This window comes from Lepidochelys olivacea (genome assembly GCF_965140295.1).
Source record: "Lepidochelys olivacea isolate rLepOli2 genome assembly, chromosome: 1".
NCBI classification, from domain to species: domain Eukaryota; kingdom Metazoa; phylum Chordata; order Testudines; family Cheloniidae; genus Lepidochelys; species Lepidochelys olivacea.
This window is the reverse complement of record NC_140411.1, coordinates 158,437,051-158,457,764: the sequence shown is the minus strand read 5'-3', so window position 1 is coordinate 158,457,764 and position 20,714 is coordinate 158,437,051.

Genomic DNA, 20,714 nt, shown 5'->3' with positions numbered 1-20,714 from the left:
ACAAGGGCCGGGTTCAATATCTAGGGGTTCCATTCCAATAACACAATGCAAACCGGCTCGAGCCCCCACCCAGTGACCTGGGACAAATATATACCACCCCCGCTGGGTGCCTCCAAGAGGCAATACTTCCCCTCTCGCAAGCACATAGTCTGAGCGTAGCAAAAGTCTTTTAATAACAGAGAGAAACAATGTGGCATTATGTTGGGGAAACGCCACCAACAGGATTCATAACACAACCCATGAGCAAAAACAACCCCACCCCAGGCAAATTGGGGCATGCCCTTTTCCCTTTGGTTCTTGAGTCCAGCAACCCCAAATCACCCAAAGTCCCAAAAGTCCAATGCCCCAAAAGTCTCTGTCCCTGGTCAGGGCAGCCCCAGAGTTCGAAAGTTTATCGGCGGAGCTTTACCTCCCAACCTGGGTGGAAATGGGACGGGGGTAAGAGGCACCTTACGTGATCTGAAGCTGACCGCCCCATAGCGGCGCTCCGCTCCGCCAGCCGCCCCATAAAACTCCTTCGCGCAGCTGCACTCCACTCCACCAGCCGCCCCACGAACTCCTTCGCTCAGCTGCGCTCCGCTCCGCTCGCCGCCCCACGAACTCCTTCACTCAGCTCCACGGCCCACAAGCAGCTCCTGCCATCCACACACTGCTCCGCGTCGAACTGCTTCACCAGCCGTCCCGCAAACTGCTCCACAATATATCTTCAGGCTCCCCCACTACTTAACACAACACTCAGTGATTTCAGCTCTTAGGTGAATTCAGCTTATAGTAGGGGAGCCCCAGTGCTGGTGCACTGTCAGCCCAAAGTGAGCTCAGCAGCCTATAACTAGACTTCTGATGAAATCAAAATTAGCTCTGATATTCCACAGTGGAGAGAGGAGGAAGTGCAATCAGCATGTAAGGCCCTCACCAAGGGGCCCATGCCACCAAGTATTAATACTTGTCCCCAGCCTCTCTCCATTCACACAGTTTTGGAACCCATGACCCTTGCCTAGCGAGTGCTACTTAGATGATGGTGAATCCCTCCATCATAACAAAAGGCCACATACAGTTCCAAGCACAGTTCCCATAATCAGGGTAATAACAATTTATTCTTCCTGCCCCAATAACAGAGACACTGGGGATCCCACAGCAGCCAAAGTGACCATTTGGGCAGCTATGGTCTCATTCTAGGCATGGTGGGTGTGCCTATGCAAATGAGATCAGCCCCTGAAGTTCTTTTCCACAACTTGCCACACCTCACCACCAGATGTCAGGGTGGAGCTCATCCTGACACTGCTTACATATGGATGCCACCTTCACCAGTCTGTAACAATTCCCCAGTGATTGGTAGGGGAACCCGAGCCCACCTACCACTCTGAATTCCAGCACAGGGACCATGTAATCAGCAGCAATCTCTACCCTCACTGCTTTTTCCCTCGGTTCTGTCTCCCTCAGGCTTTCTTCTCCACCTTTCTGGCTAAACCCTTCCCCCTCAGGGACAGGATCCTAGGGCTTCTCTCTCCCACTAGGTTTCCTCCTCCCGCTTCTCTTTCCCCCCGCCCAGAGCGTAACTGCCACTCTCCACACTGCAGCCCTTTTCTGCTGAAGGCTTCTTGGAGTTGTTATACTTTAGCCAGCTTCTCCCCCAGCTGGACTTTATCAGCCATTAGGCATTTTTCAGTCAAGTCATACTCTCTCCCATGTGTAGCCTATAAGGTTAATTGGCTCCCTCTGAGCCACCTCAACCCCTTCAGAGCTGATGTGGGGTGACCATCCCATCACAAGGACGCAGACAAGAAGGTCAATTGCATTTATCAAACTACTACATCCCAATCAGGGAGCTCTGGAACCTTTGTTTACTGATCACTTGTGACTTCATAAGACTGTGCAGAGATGTAAGCCCCTCTCCAGTAAATGCATTAATTATTTTTTAATATTTATATTGCAGTAGTGCCTAGAGGCTTCAACCAGATCAGAGCAATCTCCATTGTGCTAGGCACTCAACAAATACAAAATAAATAAGTCCCCTCTTCAAAGCATTATAATCACATTGAGTTCAGTGGGACTACTAAAATGTATAAAGCTAAGCGGGGTGGGGCACCCGCCTCACGGGCAGCTGTCCCTGCTTGCGCTAGTGCAGAGGGAGGGGCTGGGGGTGGTACAGCCATGCCAGAGGAGCTGCCGGCCTCGGGTACTGGCTCCTGGAAGCAGTGGCCCGACAGGCTGCTGCTTTTGCCAGGCAGCTCCTGATAGAGCCCTGCAGATATCGATTTATATCAATGGATCTACATTTTGTATACGCGCAGGGCTCTATAAATAAAACTACCTTAAATGACCTGGATACACAGGGGTGGGAAAAGTAAGTTTAACGCAACATGTTTTGGATTTAAAACTAACTGACTTTTTAAACAAAGGAAATATTATGTGTAATTAGGGAATTGAAATGAGAATTGATTGCTTCTTGTCACCGTGTCCTTCGAGATTTTAGAACTAGTAGATATCCTTTTGCTCCTAGTTTTTATTCGTAGATTGGAAGAGGAAAACAAACTTTTCTGATTTTTTTCAGCATCCAGTTGGTTTCTAAACTTTGAATGAACTAATCAATGAGCTGAACTAGGTGAACAAACTAACTTGAAGAAAATATTCTCTCAGCATCTACAAAAGGCTGTACTTCAGCAAACTCTGGTTCCAGGTGCTTAGCTGGTGACCTCCACCAGTTTGGTGGTTTTGACTCTCTTTAAAACTTTAGCAGCAAACATGTACTATTGAATATTTTTAATTTATTTTAAAATATTAATAAATTATTAATTTAAGCCTTAACATACATTGCCATAATTTCAAATTTAGTTTTATTTTTAAAAATAAATGTATTTATTTTAAATGTTAAAACTTTGAGTTTTGTGGTGGTGTTTTTTTAATCATTGATATTTATCCATCCTGTGCTTGCTCTATGGAACTACTGAGATCAGTAAAAGAAACAAATTAGACAGGATTAAAAAAATACACTCCCAAATCAAAAGTGTGATTGCAATGAAGTACAAATTCTACAAAGATTTTTAGGGTAATGCTATTTCTTTTTTGCTTCTCTTCAGTTTAACCCCATTGGCTGTGCCATTTCAACCTCAACACTTAGCTGTCCTGCAACATTTTAATCCAAGTCTATTAAAGATATGTAGGCACTGGGCATTTTATCTCAATTTGAAATGAAACTGACTCAAACTTTCAACCAATCACTTATGAGTGTTGTATTTGGTTAATGGCAGTATCAATCCATAGTTATAAGAAATGGTGTATTGGGATGGTGGAGGTGTACATTAGTTTAATTTAATGTTGGAAAGCTAAATAGTAATTTTTTTCCTCAAATAATAATTCTTTTTTCTATCATATTACACACCGGCTGTTGAACAAAGTGTAAAATTATATATATATGATTATAATTTTTGTAGGTACCCTGCACGCTTCAGAGTGCTCAGATAAGATGATGATTGATGCATGAACAGACATGGTCCTGCCCTGAAAAGATTAGTCTCACTTCAGATGTAATGCAATGAATGAGGATGGGCTGAGAAAGGGGAAACATTACAGTAGTAAGAACACATGGATTCTCTGTTTTGTTCTGTGTGCATCTTCACAGCGCTGTTAATTTAAAAAAACAAACTAGTAACTAATCTTTCCTCTCTCAGATTCATTTAAGGCCAGATTTTGCCACCCTGAGGTTGACTAGGATCTTACACATGAATATTCCTGTACGTTTCAGTGAGACTACTTGCTGAGTAAGGTATGACCTAGATTAGAAAGGGTGGCAGACAATTACCCACAGATTCTATTAGACTAGAATTCTCTTACCCACGGATATACTAACTGTGTGCTGTGGCATAAAGGTTTTATTAGCATGAGTTTGGAATGGCCATGTTAATTATGAGAGGCAAATCCATGCATTATGAAGCCCAGCTCAAACAAATGCTAACAACTTTTATGCCACACAATGTATATGCTACATAAAAAACTAAATTTTAAGTGTTCTTAGCTTTTTTTTTTTCTTTTTCTTTTTCTTTTTTAAGGTACTGATTTTATTTTCATCTCTCTCTGCCTGTAAGGCCAGGTGCCTATGTGAATCCAACTATAAAGGCCTCTGAAAGAACTATAAAAAACCCTTCCCTGAACACCCCAAAGTACTTCTCCCCCGATGTAAAATTGTTGAAAGGCTAAGGTCTGATGTCTTATGCCCTTACAAGGTAAGAAGCAAGTGTTGTGTGTCCCTCTGCTGTCAATCCCTCCTTTTGCATAGTACAAAGTTCATGTTTCTACACTTTAGTGGTCGAAGCATCCATCAAAGCCCCAGTATCTCTCTCTCATGTTTTGAGACACCAAGCTTTGGCAGAGCTGCAGGAGGCAGTGCAGAGCACTCAGATTCTGGGCATAGGGTTAACATAACATTACTCTGAGGACTTCCAGCTATTAAACAGTAGCATTAATACAATTCCCAAGGGAATACAGATCAGGCTTTTGCCTGTGGACAACTGTGGCAACAGTCAGGCATATGAAGAAATGAGGAGGCTAGGTAAAAGGAAAACTAGATCTTCATGATAGGGCATACTTAAGCCCAGCTCTCACTTCGTATTGTCACAAATGAAGTGGGACTGTTGAGTCACTGGATATACGTATGAACATTTGCACTGTGCATTTCAGAATGAATGACAACACTGCACCTAATACCCTATTATCCAACCCAGTTTTCTGAACAGACTATGATCCCTACTACATGGCAGTTTGCATTGGCTAGGGACATTTGAAGATGTTTGACCACTTTTATTTGAGCCAAACCCTGTTAAGTCCAAGTGGTGATTCGGGGGGCTTGAAATTCTCTGCCACAAGGCTATGGAGCTGCTTTGTGGCTGCTATTCAGTAGTGACCACAGCACATGTACTCCTTCCTCTTCAAATGCCAAGGATGGACAGTTGAGAGACAGAGCTACAAATCTATTGGCTAAACTCTTGCCCCCAAATCCCTTTGTAGTTTGGAGGAGAGACCCACACAGAAGAAGCAGCCCACGATACCATGTGTGTTGAAGAACAGAGCCATTCCTTCTGAGGCCTTCTGGAGGCTACAAGATGTGGCTTTTTAAATACAGAGTGTGTGACGTAGTGAATATAGACTCTTTTAACGTATTGTGTGAGCAAACAATAACTGCTTCTCATGCATAACTGGGATGCCTTCCTGCCATAAGGCACTACTTTAGCAATTGCGCAGAGATGAGTGGTACGTAAAATGTTATTAATGCTATAGAGGCATAAGTTGTCTCTCACTGGCTTTGCTGTGCCTCTCTCCAGTGTCACTGCTTTAACTCCGCCCCCCCCCCCGTCACAATTTCCAAGCCCCATCATTCACATTCCCAAATCTCCAATATTTTAAAAGCGTAGGCTGCTTTTTTTCATAATATACTTGAAACCTAAGAGCCACCATATTCCGCATTTGTCACTAGCATTAAAGGGCTAATGCCTTCCCACCAAGTATATATGGGTGGGGAGGGATATGCATTACCATCTCTTACAGTCAGCTGCTCTTTGGGTCCTGAAGAGGAATAATTAAAGGGGCACAGCGCAGCAATTAGTGTGGGGGAACCCCCCCCCCCCCGAGTCTAGAGGGTTTAACATTAATGATTCATTTTTTAAAAATAGCTGGGCTTCCCAATTCCCATTTTAAAATTGCTCAGAAGCAGTGTATGCATATTTTTTGGCCACAAGATGTGGCAAAGTCCATACTGTGATTATATGTAATGTGGCCTATTTCATACTTTAGATGAGAAGCTGTTGCCTACAGCAATGGATGAGTTCCATCTCTCTCTCTCTCTTTTTAGTATATGCACAAGAAGGAGGGAAAAATGTCATTGTTTTATGAGATTAAGCCACCTATTATTAACAACCAAACAACAAGGCCCTACCTGAATTAAATATTGAGGAGGGGGCTGGACAGTACAGAACATACATTTGGGCGGGGGAGGGAGGAATTTCAGGACTGGCAGCGAATTGGAGTCACCCTGCAAGTAATAACCAAGGCTGGTGGGCGCTGAGTGTGGCTGGTGTTTGCCAACAGACTACTGGGATCAGAGCTGCGCTCATACACAGACACTGAGGGTGTGATCTGCATGCTGGCAGGCTATTTGTGAGCAGTCCAGGTGGGAGCTACAGCAGCAAGGAATTGTGAGGCACCCCAGGCTTCAGAGCAGGGGGGACACAGCCCCTCACTGGTCTGGATTGTACCCCGGAATGTCATATGTACAGATGGGTTTAAAAAACCACACCTGTTAGAAAAGTAAATGATCTTCCCAGAGAATGGTAAAGTGATCTGCATTGTATGTAATATGTTGTGACCAATGGCTATTTCCCTAACTCTGTGTGATAAAATAATTGTTTGCTATTCTAATTTTATAGTGGCTTAGTAAAAATAAAAAGATGTGGGGTTTTTTTGGTTTTTTTTTTTGGTACGAGCCCAAAATAGAGCAAAGGAGCCAAATTCCATCCTTGTTAACCCATGGGGCAATCTTGTTGGCCCCAGGGATTTTAAGTTAAGAAGTTTATAGTTGGCTCAATGACTTTGGATAATACTTTTGTGCCTCATCTTCAGAAGCAATGTATTCATCACAACAAAAGAGGAGGCTGTTAAGTAGTCTTATGTAACATGTAATAGCAACAGTAACATTTACTTGTCTGGAAAGCCTTAATCAAAGCCAGAATATATATAGTGTCTTTCTTTAGAAATGTCCTTTTCCAGTTTGGCCATCACACTCCAGTACTAGTGTTCTGCCTCAGTATTTGCAGTGTTCCAGGTGTTCTCTAAAGTTAGTGTAAGGAATTGTAGATACTATTGTAAATGCCAAGAACTTTGTTTGAGAGACAAGGTGGATGAGGTAATATTTTCTATTGGAGCAACGCTCACCAGTAGAAGCTGGTCCAATAAAAGGTATTATCTCACCCACCTTGTCTCTCTGATATCCTGAGATCAATACAGTTACAACAACACTTTATTTATCGAAAGCAAAATTGGCACGTTTAATATTGGCATATTCAGGTCAGAATACAAACAGGGCTCAATGTAGGGAATTGCTTCTAAATTTTAAGACAGCTCATGTTGGCCCCAAATGGGAACACAGTCTAAATCCAGGCAGGGTGTCAGCATTTCATTGTGCTCTTTGGTTAAAGAAAGCTTGTTATGTTGCTACTTATTCTTTTTTTTGGTAGGACAGGCCCATTTCTGAACAGGTTGTGCTATGTACTGCAAGGAGGGCTTGTAGGACACTATCAGTCCATAGTAGTATCGGGATTGGTACTCATCAAATCATGATTGTGTGTTACACTAACATCCTGAACAGCAAAGTCTAAATGAGGCAACCTTCCTTTCCCACTGACTCTTTGGGAGTTGTACTCACTCCCTCCTAAATATCTGAGAGGAGCTGTGGGACCAGGGACAGCAAAGGGCCAATGGAAGTAAACAGAAGTTTTACAATGGACTAGGAAATCTATTACTGGAAGCTATCAATCAACCTCAGTGCAAGCAGGATTAGACCCTAAAGTAGAAATGTGTGCGAGATAAAGCCCTCACTGCCTGAAGGTCTGCAGGTAAGCTCTTTGGAGGTTTTCATCCTTCTTATTGCATTGTGCCCTTGTTTTCCTCGCACCTCCAACACACATCTTATTTATTTATACATTCTATGGGCTTGGTTCAGCACTGGCTGGGGCATATTGATATGATCACATTTAAGTTATTGGTCATTTCTTCAAAGGTATGGGAGGGCTGAAGATACTATCTGGTGCAGTTGAGAGAAGGATGTGATCTCATTCTTCTGAAATCTCAAAGGTCAGATCTGCACTTGTGTAAATAGGTGCAGTTTTAGTTAATAGAGATACTACATTCATTTACACCAGCTGAGCATCTGGTCCCAAGAGTGAAACCCATGTGCCGGAGACCAAACTTTCTCAGCAGCTGGCCTACACCTATGGAACCTACTCACAGAAGAGTTTGGTATGCACAAGAAGCCCATTGCCTCCGGATTACAATGCAAGACTCACTCTTCACCTCATCCTTCTGACTCAGCAATAGATTAAAACAAAAACTATCCATTCTGGGTCAGGAGAAAGAACCAATGCCTTCTATGATCTCATGTTCTGTATCACACTGATGAGCAAAAAATATATGTCTAGATAATAATACCCTACACCTCTTATATGGTGAGAAAGGTGTGTTATCAAAATGTTTCCAATATAGGCCAACAATTTTTCCCTCTGCTTCTGCAAGTGTATTGGGGGCGGGGGGTGAGACATCAGGTGGATTTAGCTGGGAGAACACAGAGGAGCGGTTAATGCCAGGCCTGTGGCATCATCCACTTACTCCATAGAAGCCAGGTACACTACTGGGATCAGGCTCTGTTGGTGGTGGTGATGGGGGTGCAAGCGTGGTACCCACAGGTAAGATATTATCTCTAGCATAATCACCACCACCGACATGTTAATCCCATGAGGAATCTCCCACGTACATACAGTGCTAAATCTGCATTATTTTAAGTTGTGAACCCTGGGGAACCTGGGGGAAAATAGGGAGCAATAGTAGTTAGAGAGGTGCTGGCCACATACCTCCTTCATGACCAGAGATGGCTGTATTTTGGGGGTGAAGTGATCCTTGTATAGCTCTTGCATACTTCGCAGGCATGTGCTGAGACTTATTTTGTGTATAATGCTATATATATTGAAGTGGCTACTTTGCACCAGAAACAGTGATTTCTGCTACCAACTAGGAACACTATTTGGGGGGAAATGTTCAAAACCACAGGAATTAAAAAAGCAAAAGCTGCCTGTGTTCTTGAAATAAGACAGTGAACTCATTTGTATTATTTTCACAAACCAAGCCCAAGCACACAAGAAGTTTTCCCTGCTCAGTTTCTAACACTTAGAGTGCCAGGCCTTATTTTCATTCTATGCCCATTTTTGCAGTTGGTATCTCCTTAACTAAACTTGGATACAAATTAAAAACTGGCGTCCATTTCCCAATAGAGGGAGAATACTGTTTTTGATCATATCTATCATGTAACTGCAGAATATGCTGCTGCTAGCAAGCTTTTGAAGAGAAAAAACCCATTTAGAAACCTGGAATGGAAATTTTTTTCCCTGATTATTTTCATCTCCACTGTCTGATCGTTGGGTGTATCTCCTCTGCAGCAACTGGAAGCAATTTAAGCTTGTTACTTAGCCACCACATCTGTGTGACTATGCAGATGAGGGCTGCCAAAGCTATACTGATAACAGAACTTAATTGCTGATTCATATTGCATTTTGAATTCATGACATGCTAATTTTGAAATGAACTTTAACTTGATGAACTCCATATGGAGCATTAAAAGAAATGCATAACTCTATATCAGATTGTTTCTCTTCCACCCCCAATGTCAATTATAAGTTATACTTTAGCGTTCAGCTCTTCCCTAAATGGGTGGGATGGGTGAACACAGATGCTATTTCCTAGAAAGAAAAGGAGTACTTGTGGCAAGTGACCTATAGCTCACGAAAGCTTATGCTCAAATAAATTTGTTAGTCTCTAAGGTGCCACAAGTACTCCTTTTCTTTTTGTGAATACATACTAACACGGCTGCTACTCTGAAACCTGTCATTATTTCCTAGAAAGTAAATCATCAGCTGAGAAACTTTCCACTGTACTTTATAGCAACTTCATTAATCCCATCTACTGAGGAGTATTGAAAAATAGAATCATAGAATATCAGGGTTGGAAGGGACCCCAGAAGGTCATCTAGTCCAACCCCCTGCTCGAAGCAGGACCAATTCCCAGTTAAATCATCCCAGCCAGGGCTTTGTCAAGCCTGACCTTAAAAACCTCTAAGGAAGGAGATTCTACCACCTCCCTAGGTAACGCATTCCAGTGTTTCACCACCCTCTTAGTGAAAAAGTTTTTCCTAATATCCAATCTAAACCTCCCCCACTGCAACTTGAGACCATTACTCCTCGTTCTGTCATCTGCTACCATTGAGAACAGTCTAGAGCCATCCTCTTTGGAACCCCCTTTCAGGTAGTTGAAAGCAGCTATCAAATCCCCCCTCATTCTTCTCTTCTGCAGGCTAAACAATCCCAGCTCCCTCAGCCTCTCCTCATAAGTCATGTGTTCTAGACCCCTAATCATTTTTGTTGCCCTTCGCTGGACTCTTTCCAATTTATCCACATCCTTCTTGTAGTGTGGGGCCCAAAACTGGACACAGTACTCCAGATGAGGCCTCACCAATGTCGAATAGAGGGGAATGATCACATCCCTCGATCTGCTCGCTATGCCCCTACTTATACATTCCAAAATGCCATTGGCCTTCTTGGCAACAAGGGCACACTGCTGACTCATATCCAGCTTCTCGTCCACTGTCACCCCTAGGTCCTTTTCCGCAGAATAGAAAGAAGAGGGAGGGCTATGACAACTCAGATCTAATTGGTTACTGTGTATGCTAAACCCTGAACATTAAATATTTTTTAAAAGCTATCTATAATCATTGCTTGGAGACCCTTCTAAAGGAGACTTCTGTAGAGGATAGAGGATTGTATGTCTCCTTTGTAGCATTTGATGAATGCAGACAAGGGTGACCAGACAGCCACTTTACTTAGATTGTGAACTCTTTGGTGCAGGGACCATCCTTTATTTCAGTGGCCCCCAAACTTTTCACGTTGTGCCCCCCACATCCCTGTCCACACTCTCCACACTCTGAAGCTGCGGTTGGGAGCCGGGGCCGGGAGCAGGGCTGTGCCTCCCTTGTGGGGAGCGAACTGGGGTAAGGGGGCTGGGCTGGGAGCCAGGGGCCGAAGATGGGGCCACAGCTGGGGGTGGGTCTGGGGCTGGGAGCGGGTTCAGGACTGGAGCCACAGCCAGGCCATGGTCAGGGGCCAAGGCTGGAGGTGGGGCTGGGGCCGCAGCTGGGGGCAGGGCTGGGAGGAGAGCCTTGGCCCTGAGCCACTGCTGCAGCTGGGGGTGGGGCCAGAGCAAAGTTGGAGGAAAAGCAGGGCTGGGTAGCACTCCCTCCCCACCCCCCATGGAGGCTGTCCCTGCTTCACTCCCCTGAACATTCCTGGCCACCCCTTTAAGAGGGCATGCCCCACAGTTTGAGGACCACTGCTTTATTCTGTTTGCATAGTGCCTAGCACAGAGGTGCGCAGGCGTGGCTCCACTAATTAGGTGCCTGGACCCTGGAGCAGATGTATGTGTAAGGTGAGGAGATGGCCTTGGGGGAATAGGGGGCAGGAGCAGTGTGGTGAGAAGAGGGGGTGGGGGGAATTTGGGATGTGCAGGGCTGTGGCGGCCAGAGGAAGAGGTGACTTTCCCCAGCTCCAGGGCTGTGGCTGCCTGGGAGGAACGGGCCCTCCTTCCCAGCCCCAGCTCAGGGGCTGCTGTGGTGTGGGACAGAGGGAGAGACCCCCTGCTTCCGAGCCCCAGCTCGGGGGCTGCCTTGGCGGGGGAGAGAGGGCACATCCATTGCATTAGAAAGGTAAGACTACTGATATTAAAATATGAGTTGTGTGCTTTTATTTGTAGAACAAAAAAACCTTAATTATTATTAAATAGTTTTTTTATATAGCGCTTTTATCCAATGCACTTTACAATAATTGGCTAATGGTACAAACAACATTTGGAAATATCATGAAGTGGTTCGCCAAGACCTGCAGGAATTTTCAAGTGGTCCGCGAAAAAAAAAGTTTGAGAATCACTGGCCTAGCACAATGGGACATTAATCTATGACTGGGGCTTGTATGTGCTACCACAAATAAACAATAGCAATAACTCTAAACATCTCTTGTGGTGGCTGTGGGAATGCTCTGAGCAGGATGCTGATATTGAATGAGCTGCAATCCTTTTAGGCCTTTGCTATTTTGAGGTAATTGCAAGCTTCTTTTATAACGCACTTCAGCCACCTTTGCTAGTGGTGATGTTGAAAGTGCGGTACATAAGACTTTGGAAGGGAATTGCCATTTAGTAGTGGCTTACCTGATCTAGTGTCAGGTATAGCCATTGCTTTCATTTTCTCTCTTGCTGTGCCTCAGCTTCTTCTCTATTAAGTAGGGTAGTTTAGCCCTCCAGCCATGGGCAGTGGATGAAGCTTCCCCTTGGGGAGGCTAGCCGCCTGCCCCACCTCTTCCAGCTGAGGTCCTGTCTCTTCCAGCCAAGGCCACACCCCCACTCATGGCTCTCAGCCCGTCCCCCCTATGGCCCGGGACAGGGGAGGTGGGGGATGAGAGCTCAGTCGGGGCCCTGGGGGGGAGGTGAGAGCTGGGCCCTGGCTGGGGTTGATCTCTCAGCCTCAGCTGGGACTGCTGCAGAGCTCTCAGCCCTGGCTGGAGCTCCAAGCCCAGAACCTCTCCCCCATTCCACCCCTTCGGCTTGTGGCCCTGCCCATGGCCCCACCCCACTCCACCCCCATTCCTCTCCCACTCCGCCTCTCCCACCCCAGCTCAACATCCAACCAGAAGAGGGCTCTATAATCCCCAGTGTATAGGAAACAGAAATACAACTTGAGGTCAGAAGGGATCAGGCTCATGAGAGCCAGAGGCTGTAGTGTGCAGGAGCAAAAGGCTGCAGGCAGCAGCCTGGGGACTGCTGTGGAGGAAAGGCCAGGCAGCCAGAGAACAAGAGAGACACCTGTTGCTCGGAAGGGGGCAGCAGTAGCCTGCAGCCAGGAGAATGGTGTTGTGGGACCCAACTGGACTCTTACACTTCTCTAGTGAACTTCCCGGGGGGATGGGTTATGAATTGCAGTTTTGCTCTTTTGTTGTAACTGTTAAAGCAACTGTGTGCCTTGAGGGTTTGCCCCTTTTATTTTTTGGCAGTCCTAGTAACGGAATTCTCTGCTTCCTGGAAATATGTGTATGTTTATGGAGACTAAGGGCTGAAACTTGAAGAGTCCAGAGCTTGGAGTGTGGACAGAACCGGCCTCTGAGCTCACAGCACACAGAGCATGCTATCCCACATTGACTGGTGTAGCACAGCTTGGACAGCAACACCCCATAGCATGGTTGGTTACAGTATTCTTGTACAATGCCCTATGGTTCCAGACTCGATAACATGAGCAACTGATGTACATCCCACTGAGGTGATAGCCACCAAGAATCTACCATTGATAAGCAGGAGTGGACGACAGCTGTGTAGGCTTTGAATGCATCCTATGTAAGGGCCTTTGAAATCACGAGGCCCCATTTTAGGAACAACGATCTAACAATAAGTTGAGTTAGCTTGGGTGTTTTCAGAAATCTGGACATCTGAGGCTGGTCAGTTAAGCCTGATGTGCATCCTGCATACTGGTTCTTCCTCGCCACTAAGGTAGGTGTGTTTATGATGGCTTGTTTGAGGTCAAGATCAATTCTGTCTTGTAGATATTTCAGAATTACTGAGATTCCTGGGATTGAGGGGCTTGTCTGTACAATAGTAAGAGGGTTTGTTTCAGAGGTTGAGTGGAAGGTTGTTTTGATTCCAGTAGGGTTTTGATGACTCTCTGAGAATCCTTTCATTATTTCTTTTTTGGTTTTTAGGCTAATGATTGTGTGACTCAGATAAGGGATGCAGAATAGGTTCCTAGCTGAGAGGATCCTGTCTGGGAGGTAAGTATAGTGGTAGTTTAACTGCAGACTTGATCAGGTCTGAGTATTGTGGTCTTCTGGGACACCTTAGAATGACCATTATTACTTCTACTTGTTCTCTTAGCCTTTTGTATCATGTAACCTGTGAGTGGTACAGGAACAGCACATAGAAATGTTCTGAGCCATTTGTAGGACAGTACATCTAGTCCCATCATTCTGGGAACTTCCTCCTTGACAAGTAGTGTTTGAATTATCTGTTCTTCAGCAGGGTGCATAAATCTACTTGTAGTATCCCCATAGGCTATCATTTGGCATACTGATTTTCCAAGGCCCACTCTGAAGGGTCTGATTTTTTTAGTGCTGAAACTGGCATTTGTCCCTCTCTGTCAGTTTCTATACGAGCTGAGCCTCCTTACTTCAGCTGTTTTTGACTTACAGGCTATTTCTCTGCAGAGAACCCTCTTAAAGGAGTTTGGTTTTCACTACTCTGCCTGCTTTTCTGTGTGCCTTTTTGGGCTGCAGCTTTTCCTGCCCTAGCAGCCCTTCTCAGAGCACATAGCTGCTCTCAGTTCAGCCCTGGCACCATACCTTGTTTTGGGAACCACTGCAGTGCTTGGGGGCAGGCAGTGTTTAATTTGTAATGAAAGAAGTGCCGGAGTTCTCGCAATTTTTTTTTTTTTTACTTTCATAACTGACGCGGCAAGCCCAGAGGTGCTAGGCCTATGAACTGCCAAACCCAGAGGTGCCACGGCTCAGCCCTGGCAAGCCCTGGCACAGATTAAGCACTGGAGACAGAACAACAAACCCTCCTCTCTCCAGAAAAGAGTTTCAATTACTCATGCTTTCTTTCCCCTAATTTTCTCTTCTCTCTGATGGTGAAATCCAGCCTGTTCTCACAACATTTTGTGGAACAGCAACATAGACATGCATGTGTGGTTACAGCGGAGGAACTCATATGTGCTGTATTTGTAATGACCCAGAAGTGAGACAAAGTTAATGCTGCCTTCAGTGTGATGAGAGCTACAGTGTTAACTCTTAAAATGCTTTTCATGGAGCACATAGAATAATCTTTTGTCATCTAGTACTAGGATAGTGTGGAAAACCACTGCTAAAATTAAGTGGCATATATCTACAGGAGACAAATCTACAATTATCGTTACCATAAAAGCCCAAATACAGAAAGTCTGAGTAAAGGGGACTGGGGAGGTGGGAACAGCAACTAACTTCCGTGTGGTCTGTGGATTCTCAATTAGTACAGGTAACAATGAAATTCAACTGTTTTGTTTCCTATAACATTGGCGTATGCATTGTATTTGATTATGCAAGGTGTCACAATAAACAGAAATTATCTGAAAATATATACGAGGTGTGTGATCAGTTCCAGGGGTTATCCATAAAAAGGAGTACTAGTGGCACCTTAGAGACTAACCAATTTATTTGAGCATATGCTTTAGCTCAGGAAAGCTTATGCTCAAATAAATTGGTTAGTCTCTAAGGTGCCACTAGTACTCCTTTTCTTTTTGCCAATGCAGACTAACACCGCTGCTACTCTGAAACCAGGGGTTATCCATTAGACAGATTAGAGAAAGATTAACCCAAAAGCCACTAGGTGGTGACACTATCCTATATATTTGTATGATAGCATTTTTACAAGTTGATATAGAAATATAAACCTGTTGCTTTATCTGAAACCAGAATGGATAAAAATGTTTTTTATTTAAAAACATGCAATTGTTTTTATTTAAATCAGATTCTTTTGATTAAATTAAATACATTTCTTTTTAAAAGTAAACCTGTTTAAAATTAAATTTGACCTTAAAACATCCTATATTAAGCACTACCTTTAATAGAATCTATTAAAATCATTTTAAACAAATGAAAAAAAAATACTGCATCAACGAGTTCTCCTCAAATATTAATGAGAGAAAGGGTGCTGCTTTTTAAATCACATACAGAATCATAACGAAAACATCTTCAACTTTTGAGGTCAACTCGAGTTCTATAAACATCACAGTGTTATGTATTGCACTCAATAAGTATATTATTTTCAGTCTTTACAGTGGAGCAAATGCTGGGATTTATATTTTTCCAAATTTAACTACTTTCAGTTTCTAATGTGAAGAAAAACCAAAAGTAATGAAGGTAGAATTTGATTTTAGCTACCAGAGGCAGAGAAAATATTTTCTTAATTTAGAGTAGTTCGTTCAAAGCTGAGAAACAGATTGGGAGCTGAGAAAGCAGGAAAGCTTGTTTTCCTCTTCCAATCTTTGAATAAAAACCATGGGAGAGGACGAGATCTACTAGTTCTAAAAACTTGAACACAGAGCTAGATTTTCAAAGGTATTTAGGCACATACAGATGCAAATAGGTGCCTAGTTGGACATTCAAAAGCGCCTCACCAGGCACTGATTTGCATCTTTAGGTGCCTAAATACCCTTAAATCTGGCCCGGGGTGACAAGAAACAATTAATCAATTCACTACAGTTAATACTTCCTTTCTTTAATAGATCAGTTAGTTTTAAATACAAAATATATTTTGATAAACTTACTTTTTTCTTACATATCCAGCACATTTAAGGTAGTTTTATTTAACTAATAAAAAGCAATTTTAAAATGCTGGTTTTGTACATTTCAACTGAATTCCAGGTTCCATCCAAATGTAGCTTGACATGAATCCTGAATCAAAAGATATTATCTATAAGAAATGTATCATTAACCATTTTCTAACATAATGAAGAAAATGTAAACATTAAGAATCTGAATACATGTATGGTAAGCTACAAAATTACTTAATTAAATGTGTATAGATATAGTGTATCCTCCTCATTTGCAAAAAGAAGTATCTAATTTAGTGTAAAGGCTATATTTAGTTGCAAAACAACATGTTTTATTGGTTATACCAGCAAATGAGAATTAATCTTTCTTAAGGAAAATAACTAAAAAGTACAAATGCAAATGAGGTTAAAATAAAATATTTAAATCAAGGTTTCCTGCTTGGTGATTAAAATCAATCTACTTTGTCAGAAACCTGGATAAGGTATACTTTGTGATACATTTCTTTTAAAAATATACTGTATGGGGTGTAATTGAAGTAAATAGCTAGATATCTAAATCCCAAACACTACTCCAACTGAACAGAAAGATTGCCATACTGTATCTGACCAGGGGTCCATCTAATCCAATATCCTTTCTCTACAGTGGCCAGTACCAGATGATTCAGAAGAAGGCACAAGAAACCCTGAAGTGGAGATTTATGGTATAAACGACTCACTGGGAAAGTTTCTTCCAAAACTTTTCCTCAGTTAGAGCTTATACCCTGAAGCAGGAAAGTTCATACCCCTTACATGGTTTTCTATTAAAACATGACTATTGTAACTCTGAATGGTCTCATTCTCCATTCCAAAATCCAATCCTTCTTGAATTCTGTCTTATAATAACATAACTGTGTTAAAGCCGGACAGGATCTCAGTTCCTGGAAACACATCAGACATAAGATATCAAATACCATTAGATGACAAACACCTTTACTTTGTATGCATTTATTGATTGTCTTTAAATAGTGACAGGTACTAAAAAAAGGGATTATTGTGCAGAGGCCTGTACTCTTAGCTGTCCAACTTAGCTTGTTACATAAAATTGTTTGTAAAAGCAAGTAGAAGTTGGAGATAAATAGACTGGTAAAAAATGGATTGTTTAAAAAGGATTATCCAGGCTCTTGATAAAGTCACAGACAGGCATAACAATGAGCTGAAAGACTAGATCTGTGAGGAAATATTTATAGCTTGGTTAACTTTAATGGGATGAGATTGCCATGCCTTCTTGGACATTGTATATCTGATATTCACTAAATGGAAGCAGTGGGATGTGTGGACTGGACGGAGAAAGGTCTACCATCATGGCTTCCATCTCTTCCTTCTCTTGGTCCCTGGGTATCCCTATGACACCACTGGGCCTTCATCATTTTCATGATCCTGAAAGGCATCTGGACCAGGCCAGAGAAAGGAAACAAATCACAACACATCTCCACTGGCTTTTGAATAAATTTCTGAACAACTCTTGGAATGTGAACTGTGGGTTCTTGCTGTACTAGAATATACAGGTATCTGAGAACCTTCCAGTAGTGCTTTGAGTCATCATCTGTTTGTTCTTTCATGCTGTCCCCAGGGAAAGAAGTGTGTACAGTAGAGGGTCTTGTTTTAATAGTTGTTGTTTTTCTTCCGCATCTTATTTCTCTTTTTGTCTTCTGTCTAACAAGCATCTGACTTGCGGTCACACACTGCTGAGAGTGTGTGACCACAAAGGCCAGCTATAAGCAACACCTTAAAAACAGCCCACTACTGGTAAAAGCTTGCCAGTGGATTAGCAGACTGTGTGCTGGGCCTGCGTTTCTCCTGCAGTGAGGTGGCAAGTGAAAGTCAGCAGCAGAGACAGAAAATTGAGTTTCTCTTTGCTATTTTTTTATCTCCTGTTTTGTTTGAATTTTATTTGTTTTGTCTGAAAGGAAGCAGGATCAGGCTGCAATAGTTCAAGACAATATATAAACTAACTTTTCCTCTCCCTCCCCCCCAAAAGGACTGTTAATACCATCTTTAATGTGATCTAAAAGGTTGTCAAATAGTGGGTTCCCTATGTAACACTCTATGCAACCAAAGAGAGAAAATAAGGGATATTGTTAAGATGAAAGTCCTAATGTATACTTTACGTTCCAAATGCTTTAACTGTTTTTTTCTTCTTTTCTTGTGTGTCTTTAATAAAAGGTTAAAAATATTTTTAATGGGAGTTATTACAATGGGTGTAAGCCAGCAAAAACTTGATATGAAACCCTGAACCATACTTAATATTATATCGTTTAATATTGAAGATTAATATTGTAATAGTGAACACGGGTTTTGTTAACATTTTTGTTCTTGGGCCTGAGATACTCCCTTCTTGACACAACAGGATCCAATTTCCTATTAAAATGCTCTTGCCTTCTCTAGTAGTTACTAGGCTCATCAGTCTTTACATGTTTTGAACCTGGGACTATGAATGTACTATTTAGTCACCCAAACGGCCTTTACAGACATAATGAGAGAGTTCCCTGCCCTGAACGCATTATGGTCTAACTCAGTGGCTCTCAACCTTTCCAGACTACTGTACCCCTTTCAGGAGTCTGATTCGTCTTGCGTACCCCCAAGTTTCACCTCACTTAAAAACTACTTGCTTACAAAATCAGACATAAAAATACAAAAGTGTCACAGCACACTAGTACTGACAAATTGCTTACTTTCTCATTTTTAACCATATAATTATAAAATAATTCAATTGGAATATAAATATCCTACTTACATTTGAGTGTATCATATACAGAGCAATATAAACAAGTCATTTTCTGTATGAAATTTTAGTTTGTACTGACTCTGCTATTGTTTTTTATGCAGTCTGTTGTAAAACTAGACAAATAACTTGATGAACCCCCTGGAAGACCTCTGTGTACCCCTAGGGTACACATACCCCTGGTTGAGAACCACTGGCCTAAATAAACCATCAGCAGACAAGGAAGTGGGGGCAGGAAGGAAATAGAAAGCAAGGGGCATAGAGGGAGGAAGGAATACATTGAATAGGTTTGCTGAGCTGATATAGCATGTGTCATGTTAGTTTAAAAAATATATATTTTATGCATATATGATGGAAGTGAATAATGAGAGTAGCCTCTCCCTTAATATGTGCTCTTGTTTTAATCAGAATACATATGCCTGGCCCATATTAGCTAGCTGTTTTTTTACATATTTCCCATCCCCTTTATAATATGCTGTGATTAACTCCTCTTCTAAGAACAAAAGTTCCCAAACTGCGCAGAAATGTATTGACTATAAAATATTGGTTTTATGAAATCTGAAATGATCACATCATATAGTGTAAATTATACTAATATATAATTAACTGTATGTTGATGTAGGGAATATGGTGAGTGCAGCTTCAATCAGAACAAATACAGTTGCATAAAACTAGCAAATGAAGTAGATAGGCTGCAGTGGTTCCCAAACTTGTTCCGCCGCTTGTGCAGGGAAAGCCCCTAGTGGGCTGGGCCGGTTTGTTTACCTGCCGCTTCCACAGGTTCGGCTGATTGCGGTCCTAGTGGCCATGGTTCGCTGCTCCAGGCCAATTTCGAGCTGCTGGAAGCAGCGGCCAGTATGTCCCTCAGCCCGCGCCGCTTCCAGCAGCTCCCATTGGCCTGGAGCAGCAAACTGTGGCCAGTGGGAGCTGCGATCAGCTGAACCTGCGGACACGGAAGGTAAACAAACCAGCCCGGCCCACCAGGGGCTTTCCCTGCACAAGTGATGGAACAAGTTTGGGAACCACTGAGATAGGGGGATGCAGAGAGTCAATTGTCTCCCAAAGACAGCCAGATATTACTACTTCAAGAGGAAAAAGAGGGGAAAGCAGTGGGGGGGGGGACAATGATATAGCCTGACAGAGCAGAGTGAGTTTACAAGTTCTGAAAGCCAAAGTGCCAGCTGCAAGCAGAAATATAGTTAATGAGCTGTAGCTGAACTAATGCTGATATGAAGACCATCGCCTACATTTTCAAAAGTAAATAGTGATTTTGGCTGTCTCAGTTTTGGAGTGCCCATTTCAAGGCATCTTAAGGGGCCTGACTTTTCAGAGAGGCGATGTTCAGCACTTTCTGAAAATTAGCCCTCTTTAAGGCATCACAAGTTGGACACTCAAAATTATTAGTCATTTTTGAAAATTTAGTGCCCTGCAACGAATTCTTATGGGACATGGCTTCTCCCAGAAGCACAGGGAAGAGAATTACATAGGTCTGAGTTAAGAAGAACACTAAAACAGATTATTCAGTGACATACTTCAACAGCTAGATTGTAAACTCTCTGGAGTAAGGACTATGCCTCCTATTTCTGTGTCTAGTCAGCACCTAGAACAGGGGTGGGCAACCTACAGCCCGCAGGCTGGATCCAGACCTTTGCTTAATTTCATCTGGCCCGCGGCAAGTCCCGAGCACCTTGGTCCCCTCCCCCCCCGCCGCAGGGCTGTGTGTGGCTCACAATTGATTTTTTCTGTGGGTCAATGGCCTGTGATAGAAAAAAAGTTCCCCACCCCTGACCAAGAACCATGGGGCCC